The following is a 13,881-nucleotide window of genomic DNA, read 5'->3' as shown; positions in this document are numbered from 1 at the left end:
CGGCGCCGTTGGCCCGGTCGCTGCCAAAATTAGCACACACACTCCCTGGATGCCAATTCAGAACCTCTGCCCCACATTTTTCAAATCAGCCTCATGGTGGCGCTATAACAGGCCGATTTGTGTGGCCTGGTTGTTACCAGCTAATCTCCGGCGCCGTTGGCCCGATCGCTGCCAAACTGAGCACACACACTCCCTGGATGCCAAATCAGAACCTCTGCCCCACATTTTTCAAATCAGCCTCATGGTGGCGCTATAACAGGCCGATTTGTGTGGCCTGGTTGAGGGAGAGTATGTTTTCCCCTCCGTCCGTGTGTCCGTCCGTCCGTCCGTGCGTGCGTCCGTCCGTCCGTCCGTGCGTCCGTGCGTCCTCGCAGTTTGTGAGCACCTAATCTCAGTCGCCGTTGGCCCGGACGCTGCCAAAGTGAGCACACACACTCCCTGGATGCCAATCTAGAACCTCTGCCCTAAATTTTTCAAATGGGCCTTTTCTAGCGCCACCTAGTGGCCGATGTTCGCAAAACACATTTTGGTGCACTAGTCTTACAGATTTTGGCCAAAAATCCTGCAAATCGGTAGGCAGTATCTCCACAGTCATGTGATCGACACGGATCTGTCCGATTTTGCATATTCCATCCTGATTGGCTAAGATTGGCTTCCAAAGTTTGTAGGATTGAGCCGTTTGGAACAAAATGCCTCAAATCCCAAACGCAAAGTGCAATCATCATGAAATCGCGCACACACGTTCCCACTAGGTCGAAGAAGAAACGCCACTTAAAATTTTTGAAATCAGCCTCATGGTGGCGCTATAACAGGCCGATTTGTGGTTTTACCTATAACTCCACCGATCAATTTCAAACTTTGCAAGCGCACTCCCTAGAAGCTAACGATAAACCTTTGCCCTGCATTTTTCACATAAGCCTTTTATAGCGCCACCTTTGGGCCGACTTATGTAAAACACATTTTTGGATATTACTCCTTGAGATTTTATCCAAAAATCACGCAAATCGGTACACAGTATCTCTATAGTCATGTGATCAAGTCCGATCCGTCTGATATTTCATATGCCATCCTGATTGGCTAATATTAGCTTCCAAAGTTTGCAGGATTGCACCACCAGGACGCACAGCCTGGTGGAGACCTGTGCTCGGAAGAGCACTGCTTCTAGTTGGATTTAATATTACATAGATTAATTTATTCCTAAAAGTACATTGTTATCCTATATTAAAATTGCCTCATTGGAGTTGACCGCCGGATAACGTTCATGTCATGACTCAGCCATAACCATATAAGGAGTTCCCAATCCAGCAACACCCAAATATGGAGTCGGTTGTCTAACCTCAATGTGTCATCATGGCAAACACATCAGTCACATGGGCACAAAAAGGGGCAGGCCCATATATTATATGGGCATCAGGGATCTCCAAATATGGGCTTAAAAGGAATGAAGGACGCATGCAGACATCTCCATGTAAGGGCATATCAGTGGGATTGGTGGATGGTGGATGGTGGTGCCATGAAACGACAGTAAGTAGCTACTATCATTATCTGAACAGAAACCTTGACGATGCTTATTATATGTTTACCCAGCTGGCCAGCTTCATATAATACTTCACAACCAAGATTTTATTATCATACAATAATAAAGCAATTATAAAAATATCTAATTTGATTAACTTTCTGTCAGTGAATTAATCGATTAGGTTATCATTTGAAAACATTATTGGGAATTTCTGAAGGTCAGTTATGAAGTGGCAACATGTCAATCTATCATAATCTGACAACTTTAACTTGTGCATGTGTGCATGCGCGCGTGCGTGCGTGCGTGTGCGTGTGTGTCACTCAAACTGCTTTGATCTAAACTAAAGAATATTGGGATTGAAGGAGAGGAAAGTGTTTCAGACGGGTGTGACGCTAAAGAGAGTGTGTGTATAGGTGTGTATGGGGGGGGTTAGGGCAATTTTCTCTTGATGGGTTAAGGTTTGATGTGTCAAACCGTCAAAAACCTGTCGCTGGGGTGCTGCTCTCATTGTGGCTTCATTCTCTGTCCCCTTCCCTCCACAGTCTCTCTCTCTCTCTCTCTCTCTCTCTCTCTCTCTCTCTCTCTCCCCCCCTCTCTTTCTCTCCCCCTCTCTCTCTCTCTCTCTCTCTCTCTCTCTCTCTCTCTCTCTCTCTCTCTCTCTCTCTCTCTCTCTCTCTCTCTCTCTCTCTCTCTCTCTCTCTCTCTCTCTCTCTCTCTCACACATACACATATAGTAGGGGTGTAACGATATAGTAACTGCATCAAAATATTGTTTTTAACTTAAAAAATCGAAGTATATCGAAAATGAAAACAGCTAAAATCAAATCGTATCGTTTGAATTTGTTTATGTTTATGTTAAAATTGATGATAAAGTTATGCAGCCAATAGCCTCCTCTGGTCGCATTTCAATCCATGATGGCGACACCCATGCCAAGGACCCAAAATACTTCAGTTGCGCTGCATAGAAACCAATGGCTTCGCACTGTCCATATATTTTACGGTCTATTGTTGCAACCAACATTGCAGCAAACGAGGAAAAGCAGTACATTTGGTAAAAACAATTTCTATTGAAAGATACGGACTAATACATTAAACAAGGCTTCCAACTTAGTCGCAAACAGTTTGCAGAACTACTACGGTTTCCTATATTTCGCATTTTGCATGTGTAGAGCCGCAATTCCAGTTTTGCCGACCATCCCCCCGAACTGTCTGACAAGTCGGTAAGATGATCCTGCCGTCGCCCCAACATCACAAAGCGGAAGTCTCGGCAGGAGTGTCTTAATGTAAAGATTGGTAAATACTGAAAGTAAAAATACTGTGACAATGCTTTGGATGATCTTGTAAATGTATCTTCAGCCGGAGTCATTTATGTCTGGGAGAAGATGGGTCATGTTTAAAATTCATGCCAGAGCATTCTCCGGGGCAAGGTCAGACGTTAATAACATGAGCACCTTCACATGCCTACACGTGTACGTGTGTGTACTGTATGTATACATACAGTAGTCTATAATAAGCGTGTACTAGTGTATGTTTAGGGCTATGGTATGGGAGAAAATTCCATCTACAGCCCCTGCTGGCTTTGCTTATCTTTTGCACTGTGTAAAAAGGGGGAGGGTTGAATAAATAAAATGGACCCAATGATTGTGTGTGTGTGTGTGTGTGTGTGTGTGTGTGTGTGTGTGTGTGTGTATGTGTGCGTGCGTGCGTGCGTGCGTGCGTGCGTGCGTGCGTGCGTGCGTGCGTGCGTGTGTGCACAGGCGGCTAATGCGGTCCACAGGGACAAGAATCCTTTCCACTGAGGTTCACAGGTCAGGTGACAGGAGAGAAAGAAGGAGAGAGGCAGAGAAGGACAGAGAGAGAGAGAGAGAGAGAGAGAGACACAGACAGAGATTGAGGGACGGAGAGGGAGGAAGGGGGAATGTGGTTTCTAAACAGAATATTTTTCATTTCATAGTGCAAGGCACTGTTGACGTTTGAACAATGCAGCAGATGCCACGTTATAAACTATTTGACGTGAAGAGACCAGACTGTTGAACGTTCCTCTCTACTTATTTGAACTCTCTCAGTCTGGATAACAACATCAAGACGTGAATAACAAGACACTGGACTAGAATTTCAAATTCCGTTTTGTGTTAAATGATCACAGCTTACAAAAAAAAAGAGGTCTGATTTACATCATGCACACGAAAAGCCACAGCATCTTAAACTCAGCCCATAACATGCATTCTTAAATACTGTATGCACTGGGAAGCTGCCCTGATTTCAGAACACTCTGGTTTCAACAGATAATAATGTTTCTCCCATGGGTGAACATTATTAGTACCAGTTTTGTTACACGTAGATCTATGCATGTTGAATACTAGACCCTAGAGCAGGGGTGGGCCTTACTGACTACGATAAAGTAAGTGAAGGGCCACACATTGTACAATTGAATTGAAACTTGAAACACATAACACATAAGAATGATGTTAAAACTGCATAAATTAGACAATTTAGACATGCCAGACTACTTTACAATGAGGTCCTTTCACAACGAGACAGCTGTACTGTACTCTGGCCTACAATAAAGATATTATAGTTTATTAGTTTACATAAAATAATCTGCGTCAATGCCATATCATCTTTTAAATGAGCCTATACTTTTATACTGTATCTTATCTGACATGCACCACTCCATAGGTCACTGATAAAACACATTAGATTATGTTATAAATAGGAACTCAATGTTGGAGTCAAGTTAAATCAATTTTTTAGAATGAATGTTTATTTATTTTTATTTTTTGTATGACTTTGAGGGCCGGATTGAGATGGTCAAAGGGCCGGTCCAGCCCCCGGGCCTGATGTTGCCCATGTGTGAGTTCGAACCTCACTAACCTTCTTTTCACTACTTTCGACGGCCGTTAACGGCTAAATATAGCCGACTTTTAGCTGTCTAATAGTTGTCTAGTTTAAATATAGCCGACAAAAAAACGTTCAATTCTAGACCGTTAAAAGTCAATTTCTAGACGGGTGGTGCAGGTGTCATTTAGCCGGATATTAGTCGACTAATAAACGTAAAAATGCTCGGTGGGGAGAATAGAAGGCATTAGAATCGCCCTCAGTTACTGAGTTAAAGCGTAATACTTATTGGCATCTGTGTGCGATGGCCTTTTATGCAGCAGTGAGTCAAATCAATCAAGCAGAAGTGTTTACATGCCTGCCACAGCAGTAACAGTTCCTGATACGTGCACGCGCCCACGCACCCCACTGCTAGCAACAAGTCTCTGTCTTCACTGAACTCCATGTAGCCTGATTTATACTTAGTCTTACGACAGAGCTTAAATTAGGCATACAGTATCTGGAAAATATTCAGACGACACACAGCTTAAAAAAAAGAAAACACTTAGGCTAAGTGATTGATGTGGTTTCCAGAACACTGAATAGGCAAAGTATGTTGTAGTAACAGACAGGCGCTGGTATAATTTCTGGATCAAATCTCTCAAAGTTTGAACCGTGTGTCCGTCTTCTCTTCTCGGAGAAGACGGCCACTGTGTCACCTCATTTCAACATAATTTCCTGCAACGTCTCCCCTGCCATATAAGTCTTGACCATGAATGTTTAACGCCTGCACTTCAGGGACCAGACTTGTGTAAATCATATTCTGTTGCAATAACCATACGGAAATGCTCTTCAGAGCTAGCAATGTCTAATTTCAGCTCGATGGCGTCGCTTACTGACATTTAAACTTTGATATTTGAATTCCCATGGCATTACACCTACACATAGGTGTTGTCAACATATCATCGTTGTCGGGTGGAAACCTTGTATCTCCAAGTTTCAAATTTGTATGTTCTTTCGCAAAGTAAAGCCCTGCTTCATCGTTCAAGGCCGTTGCACAAAAGTAGTGAAAACAGCCGATCTAAGCAGATCGGCTGTTTGTAGATCGGCTGTTTTCACTAGTTTAGTTCATTTTTTAAATGATAAATACAAAACGAACGCTTTTGGACATACAAGGTTTCCACCCGACAATGACGATGTTATAATTAACTGTGACCCAGGATTAGGAGAATGGCAAACTGCAAAAAGGAACAGAGTTGTAGTTGGCCTTACTAACATACTGTATGTTGCACTGTTTTGAGTTTTGCCATAACATCTCCGTTAGATCATTCGTATTTTAATCGCCTTTTCCAGAACGGCAGGGACCCTCGTCAAAGCAGGGGAAGATCAAGCTGATTTCCTCCTGTACAGACTAGGTTCAGGCCAAGAAAGTGCAAAGAAGGACCAACTCTTAATGGTCTTTTCATCAACCCAGGGAAGTGAAAGTCAGTTTGAGGTTGAGAGAGAGAGAGAGAGAGAGAGAGAGAGAGAGAGAGAGAGAGAGAGAGAGAGAGAGAGAGAGAGAGAGAGAGGTGGGGGTGGGGGGGGGGGGGTGATTCCTCAGGGGTTTCAGATGTCACTGTTTGAGAATTCAGAGGGAAGCCACACTGTATCTTGCACCTAATCCCTGTCAGTGCAGTGGCGATTGCTGTGCAGTACTGTACTCCGGCACAGTGGAAGTCACCGAAATGGTAAGGCAACGCCGCCAATTACAAGACACGCTGAACATCTTTCTACGCGTTGTGTTATTATGGTCTGTTCTGAATATTTACATTATGATTGCAGTAGCAGCTGCATCCTTACACAAAGCCCTCAACACACTGAGCTGAACCACAAATTAGCCAGGCCTTGGACAGCTACTATGCAGGAGCTCACAGATAGAATGCCAAATGCACGAGAGTCCAAATGCTCCACTCTGTTTGCCCGCAGTCTGTCATCCTTTTAGTTGCCTTGCACAGCTGTTTCCAGCCATAGAAAGGAAATTTAATTTGAAAATCTCCTGCTATCATAAATGAGTAAGCTGTTTTCTGTGCTCATAATTAAATCAGTGCTTCATTTGGCGTAAGCAAGTGCTTCTGTTTCCTATGATTTTTGACAATGGACTTCAGAGTCTTCAGAGTAAAAGGTACTCCAATACAATTCATATTTTGTCTCTTTCAGATTATGTTTAATGCAGCTGTAATTGATCTGTTCCTTCTTCCTACTCTGAACAATGTAGTCTTGCTAAAGCAATTTGTTTGAATGGAAAAGTACCTTGCACCAGCAAAAGGCAGCACTATAAACATTGCCAAAACAATTAAAGTAACCCGATAGCACTTACGCAGGAGTGAATATGATTTAGAATGGGACTTAAATCTAAATCTGACTTTAGGGCAAATATTTGGATGGCTTCCCAGTCCAGGGTCCCGCTCAACTCCAGTTTACAAGACAGTTACGAAAATGACATGTCAGCATGTGAATGATGGCGGGAGTAAGTCTCGAATAAATCTCTAGCAGGCAATGGCAATACTAACCCCCTCCCCCATGTTTGGAACTCCCCTCTCTCACTAACCTTTGAACTCCATGTGTCATAATCCTTGTACTCATGCCAATTTGGAGGACATTGATGTGGTTGCAAGGCCATTGGCCCCGAGTCAAGGAGTTCATGGACATTTTTCAAGACATTTTCCATGAAGAAGGTTCTGTGGATGGGGGAATGACCGCGCGCGATGTGATCAGGGGCGTCACAAGGGGGGAAAAAAGTGGGAGTGCCACCGCTGCGAGCTTGTAGATCTGCTATTTTTGAAAAGTCAAGAGAATGTGTGAACATTTTTTAATATATCGTCGTTGTCGGGTGGAAACCTTGTTTGTCCAAAATCGTTCGTTTAGCATTTATCATTTTAAAAATGATTTAAACTAGTGAAAACAGCCGATCTACAAGCACACAACGCCTCGCGGTGGATCTGCTGTTTTCACTACTTTTGTGCGACGGCCTTGTATGATGAAGCAGGGCTTTGCTTTGCGGGAAAAAACGTACAAATTGGAAACTACGAGGTTTCTGCCCGACAGCAACGATATGTATATGTTTGAGATATTTTGGGGGTCCTTCACATGAAAATGTTGGAGCACCACTGACATGGAAAAATTCAAAAAACCTTTGAAATATTCAAAGACTTTTCACGATTAAAAAAAAATAGCAGTGCCGCACTGTGAGCTTGTATATTTGCTATTTTTCAATAGTTAAAGCACAAAATAATGTGTAATAATGCGTTCCCAGTCTAAATGGGTTAAACCCCCTCACCCTATGAAGAACATTCATGGGGGGCCCGCAGTGAATCCTTACACCACTGGATGTGATCTAAGGGTTAAAGAAAATGCAAGGAGATTATGTATCCCCGAATCAACCCGAACTCTGGCCCAAACCAGTGCAAATCCGTCTGGTTCCCATCATCACCCCCGAGAAGAGAGTGTGCCAGATACTTATTATACAACAGCGAGGGACATTAGTATAAAAACATAGCGTACTACTGTCTGGTAGTAGCTTCAGCCACCCGAAACCATTAGCTAAGTCCTCTGGCATGTGCGGTGGATAGACAAGGAGTTCTGCAGATTTCCGTCCCCTGTATTGCATATTGATGACATTTGTATGGCAAAAAACACACTAAGAGAGGTAGGAGTTCAAAGTATCTGTGCGCTAATAACCCAATGCAACGACAGTGACAGTGACAGTACCAAGTACTGATTAGACTTGCGCATACCAACATCCTGTTTTGTACTCTCCTATTGAGATGAGCACCTCGAATCCGACATGCATACCTGGTTGTCCAGGGACAACTTACGGAGGAGTCATTTTCACAGGAGACTGCTCTCTTTGCAGGCGCAAAGAAACTCTCTTTACAAACTCTTTTCTCTCAAATGACCACAACTGTGCCTGTCATTGGCGCTATTGAACACCCTTTATTTCTGTGCGTGCGTTTTACAAATATTGAACCAAAGAAGAATATTCAAAAGCGCAAGCCACCTGAAAATGTGTTTTCTGAGCTGGAGAGAACGGGAGATCCTTTACTGAACAAACACTCTATAGCAGGGGTCTTCAACGTTTTCAGGCCAAGGACCCCTTCGTTGAGAAAGAGATGAAGCAGGGACCCCCACAACCTTTTCATAGATTCCATATAGTTTCATCGTTTGACAGCACAATCATCGCGTATTTTGGATTTGTGTCAATTTGTGTTTTCAGATATTTAACCACTTGAACCGTCAATACTTAATAAACTTGACCTTTCACTCTGTACTTAGTCTGCTCTTTTTCCCCTCTACACCGAACCTCTTTGCCGAAAATAGCTGATCTACAAGCTGCTATTTTTGGCTAAAGTTCTCAGGATGCTCGGGTTCAAGTGGTTAATATAAAAAAGGAGAAAAAAGTTTCTATCACACAAAGATTTGGAGGACCCCCTGTAGTAACTCTGAGGACCCTGTAGGGGTCCCGGACCCCCTGTTGAAGACCCCTGCTCTACAGCAATGGTTACAATCAGAATATACATAGTGCTTTAACCTTTTAAAAATACTTTTTTACACATCTACAGTATGTTCACATACATACATACTTACTAATGAGAGCGCATCCCACGTTATCCCAGTATACATGTCAACATCTACCCCCACAGTGATCTTCTCCCTTGCCAGATTTCTGATTCCACGCACGCTTCTTGTTCCAGTGCAAAGATCAGCTGTGCTAATAACGCAGAAGAGAACTGAACATTCTTAATTATTGTTCTGTCTCAAGGTCCAAGACCACGTACAGCAGTGCTGGACGAGTGTGCAGTGCATCCCTGGCACAAGCCTCGGACATAAGCTGAGAGAGACATAACAAAGAGAACTCAGATCTGTGCTTTTGACATTGTGTTGGCTGATTTCACAGCTGAATGCTCAAAGAACCTGGGTTTGTGGCAGTAGCTGAACCCAACACAGAGGTTCAACAAAAGTCTCTTTCTCTCCCTCTCTCCCTCTCTCTCGGCATTCATTTATTTATGGGCCAGGGTGCTCCTACACATCACTGTCTATGTCGTTATCTATAGGAAATCCCATACATTTTCTCAGACTTCACATACAGTACCCACCTCTTTCTTATACAGCCTTTTGGTAGAAAATGGAGCAAAATATAAGTTCACTGTCAAGAATGGTTGAGAAAGTTTGTATGGGTTCACATTGGGTGTAATTGGAGAGGTTTCACAACCTGTGAAATTGAGAATAGTGCTCTGAAATGCAGCTTCTCGGGTAGGCTATATTGCATTTTTTCCACCGCATTGGTTCATAGTACTTGACTGCTCGGAAAATGAGCCGTGTTTGTGTGTGTATGTGCATGTGTGTGTATGTGTACGAGAGAGAGGGGGAGAGAGAGAGAGAGAGAGAGAGAGAGAGAGAGAGAGAGAGAGAGATGAGTGGGCTACACACCTCAGATCTATTTTATATAATCAAAACTAATTATCAGACTCAGGTGAGTGCAGTGAAGGCTGATCTGTTAAAAAACCCATTGATATGCAGTTTCTGCTTCACTGTAAGAAGTATATAAATCGCTATCACTTAAGCTGGGGAATTAGCAGCAATTAGGCACAGGGTCTCATGCATATGGATGCTCTCTGGAGGGGATGCAATTCATTCAAATGAGACTTTATCACTATGCACAGCATTGTCAACTTCCCGTGGCTGGCTCTTTCACTTGTCAGGGATGAGCCATCTCACTGCTTTAATGCCACAACTGCTGGGAGTTCAAAAGATGAACACCGTGGCAGACCTCTCTACATTTCCTTTTCGTTGCTTTCTATTTCCTCCCCTGTTTATTCCTAAGAAACAGATGTCATGATGAATGGCATGAGAGCTGGCACTCGACAACAGAATCAATTTCCTTCCTGTGTGGAGGAGGAAAGCGTACAGCAAGCGTGCTAAAAATGCAATTTTTCCTAGAGGGATTCTTCTTTCTTTTCTTTTCTTTTACCTCTATCAAAAGGATGTTGTCAAAGCCTAGGCTATACGTCTTGAGATAATGAACATGCCCAATACACACACGTTTCGGGAGAGTAGAAATACTGTAAGCTCATTTCCAGTATAGGCCTACAGAATAAGATCTCACAACAGTATGATATTACATATTTGACAACATGACCCAGTCAAAACAAAAAGTAATAACCAGAAATCAAGTAAAGGAAGGAAGTCGAACCAGGTGGAGCCCACTTCCTTTCAGCCTGTTATTTACGGTACAACCCCACTGGAAACCAACTGAGTCATTGATAGAAATTGTACTCTTTGGAGGCAATGTACAGCAACGTAACGTCTGGGATGAATGAAAGCCTTCTTATTGTGATGCCGTCTTCCAAGTCTGACTTTTGTCTCTAGTGACTGGCCAATTACAAAAGCTCTGGGTACGAGATTGGGCCTAATATCACTGAACATCAGCAGTCATTCGTGAAGAATGGTCAAAGACATATACAAGGAGCAGTAGGAACGAAGGTACCATTTATAGAAGATACAGAACCCTGAAGTGGGAAAAGGTTCATTTTAGCAGGAGTTTTGTCCCCTCAGCCACTGTGGCATTCAACAAAGTGCCCCGTCGATAGGATGGTTTTCTGTGTACAGTGGGGACCTCATGTTTTGTCTGTAATTGTGTTATTGCGACCGTAAGTCGCATCTTGTATGAAAACCTGCAGATCATGTCCGTCCGTCCATTTGTGCGTGCGTCACGCCTCATGTCACACTCCATATACTGTATGGCCAAGACATCTCCATATATGGAGCTGACCAATACCTCTACATCTGACCTCATGGACTCCAGATATGGATATAGCTGACCTGTTCTGACATCACAATGATGACTTGACCAGCCCGATTAAAAGCTTAATTGTTGTTGCGACCGAAGGCCGCATTATACCCTGAGAAACCTTGTAGCTTGTCTGAATGTCTGTACAGGAAGTAATGTCAGTGTGATGTCAGTGAGTCACAGTGATGTGGTACAGAATGACTCATATATGGGCATAAAAAGGATGTCACGTGACATCACTTCCTGTACTGACAGTCAGACAAGCTACGAGATTTCTCAGGGTATAAAAGCCCATATATGGTCATTCCTAGAAATCAGCGCCCACACCCAGGTGGGGTTGGCGATAGGGCCTTTCTGTGTGGAGTTTGCATGTTCTCCCCGTGTCTCATAGTGTTGATACCCTCACAAAAACATGAAAAACTCCCCCCAGAATGACAACAACTAGAATCGTCAGAGAAACGCTGTGGTTGGCCAGATGGCCAAGCATGTAACACTGAGGTCGCAAGTCACCCTGAGGTGTCTTACTAGTTAACTCCTGCTTCTTAAACTGTGCCCAGAGCCCTCTATTGGAGAGTCACGTCATCATGTTCACTTCATGGGGCCAGGTCTTACATCTATTGGCGTCACATCTATTGGCGAATAGTGACAAAGCGCTGAACCTGAAGTTTATGAAATGCATTGGATTCTTAGGGAGTCTTACTGGTATGGTTATGTATTGCTTATGTTGTTGTTTTAGAACAGACTTGTGATGATAAATATCCCTTCGAGGACAATAAACATTATTATTATATTATTATTATTAATGGCCAAACTGACTTACAGAGAATAATTAGATCACCAAGGAGCCATGCAGATGGCTGAGCTCAGCGGGGAGCTATTGGGTTAAGTGGCTCAGAGACACTTCAACTCGTAGCCAAGGTTCGAACCAGTGACCTGATTACCAGGTGACCTCTCTACCCACTAAGCTACAGCCACCCTGGTTCACACACTCAAAAACATGGGTGTCAAACTGTAAATGAAGCATAGTGTTAGTTTATGCAGGACACGTGAGTCATTACATCACAGTGTCATACTCCAATCAGAGCTCACGCTCCTTTAAATACAGCTTGCATTCACTATAGCTCTGCTTGTCTTGCTGCCTGCTTCGCATCTGCTGCTGCTTAACTGCCTCCGCCACCCCAGCATCCACCTTTTGATCAGAGTCTGGCATACAGTGTAGGCTCAAATACTTGTGATTATATGTCTGCTGATTCAAGCTAATATGGAAATGTATTGCTATTGTACTACTATTGTATCCCTATGGGCAGGGACGTGCTGGGCCCCTGATTCAGTCCGGGAAAAAGAGTTGTAGAGGCCCTCATTGCGCACTATAGAGAGATATCTCTCTCTATAGCGCTGCTGCTACTCAAAGATTTGCCATTTCAGATCATGACAAGTGACAAGCCAGTGGGCTAATTAGATGAGTTATATTTCGTCGTTGTCGGGTGGAAACCTTATATGTCCATAACCGTTTGTTTTGTATTTATCATTTTAAAAATGATTTAAACTAGTGAAAACAGCCGATCTACAAGCGAGGCGTTGTGTGCTTGTAGTTCTGCTGTTTTCACTACTTTTGTGCAACGGCCTTGTATGATGAAGCAGGGCTTTGCTTTGCGAAAAAAATTATAAATGTGAAACTTGGAGATACAAGGTTTCTGCCCGACAGTGACGATTTACTTTGTTGGCTGCCCAGCACCCAAAACGGAACGAAGGCCAACATTTTCCGGCCGGGAATGAACCGGCCGTTCGGGAGTTGTCCCACTTTTCCCAATGACCAGCACGTCCCTGCCTATGGGTGATTTTGCTTAACGTTCTCTGATTTTGCTATAGCAAGCAGCGACAAAATTCAAGGAACATCTCTGAAAGTGCATGGCACCTTTAACGCCAAGTTTAACAGTATTCCATTTGTTGCAATAAATGGTTAAATCTTTGACATGACGTGTGTTCCTGACTAAATTGGTACAATTCTAGCCATACACAATGTAAACACTAAACAGCAGGTCAGAGTTAACAGAACCCACTCAGATATCATGCAGTAAAATCCCCAGTGGCGAAGTCAGTGAGTACTAGTGTAGGCCTACTAATGTAACTAAAATACATTACACAGTACATATTAGCACAGGAAGAACCATCATGTGAGTTCTCTAGTTCTTTTGTCGGCATATAAGACTGACTGTTATGACTACACATGCAGCAACACATGCATGATCAAATTCTCTGGTGACAGACATTCTTGGGCTATTGAATATATGGACACGTTCATACTGTGGTGTGACACTACAAACAAAAGGCAGGGGTGCCCGCTAGCCTATAGCGGTCCAGGTGCATACCACATAGGCTCTGATGCCTGACAGTGTGTCACGGCTGCAGGTTCAAGTCCCGTTCCCCCTTGGGTACAATAAAGCAGGGGTCTTCAACAGGGGGTCCTCAGAGTTACTGCAGGGGGTCCTCCAAATCTTTGTGTGATAGAAACCTTTTTTCTCCTTTTTTATATTAACCACTTGAACCCTAACGTCCATATTCAGAGAACTTTAGCCAAAAATAGCAGCTCTACAAGCTCACAACGCCTCGCAGTGAGCTTGTAGATCGGCTATTTTCGGCAAAAAGATTTGGTGTAGAGGGGGAAAAAGAGCAGACTAAGTACAGAGTGAAAGGTCAAGTTTATTAAGTATTGATG

Source organism: Nannobrachium achirus, assembly GCF_963921795.1.
Source record: "Nannobrachium achirus genome assembly, chromosome: 13".
Classification (NCBI taxonomy): domain Eukaryota; kingdom Metazoa; phylum Chordata; class Actinopteri; order Myctophiformes; family Myctophidae; genus Nannobrachium; species Nannobrachium achirus.
Note: the sequence above shows the minus strand (reverse complement) of the source record.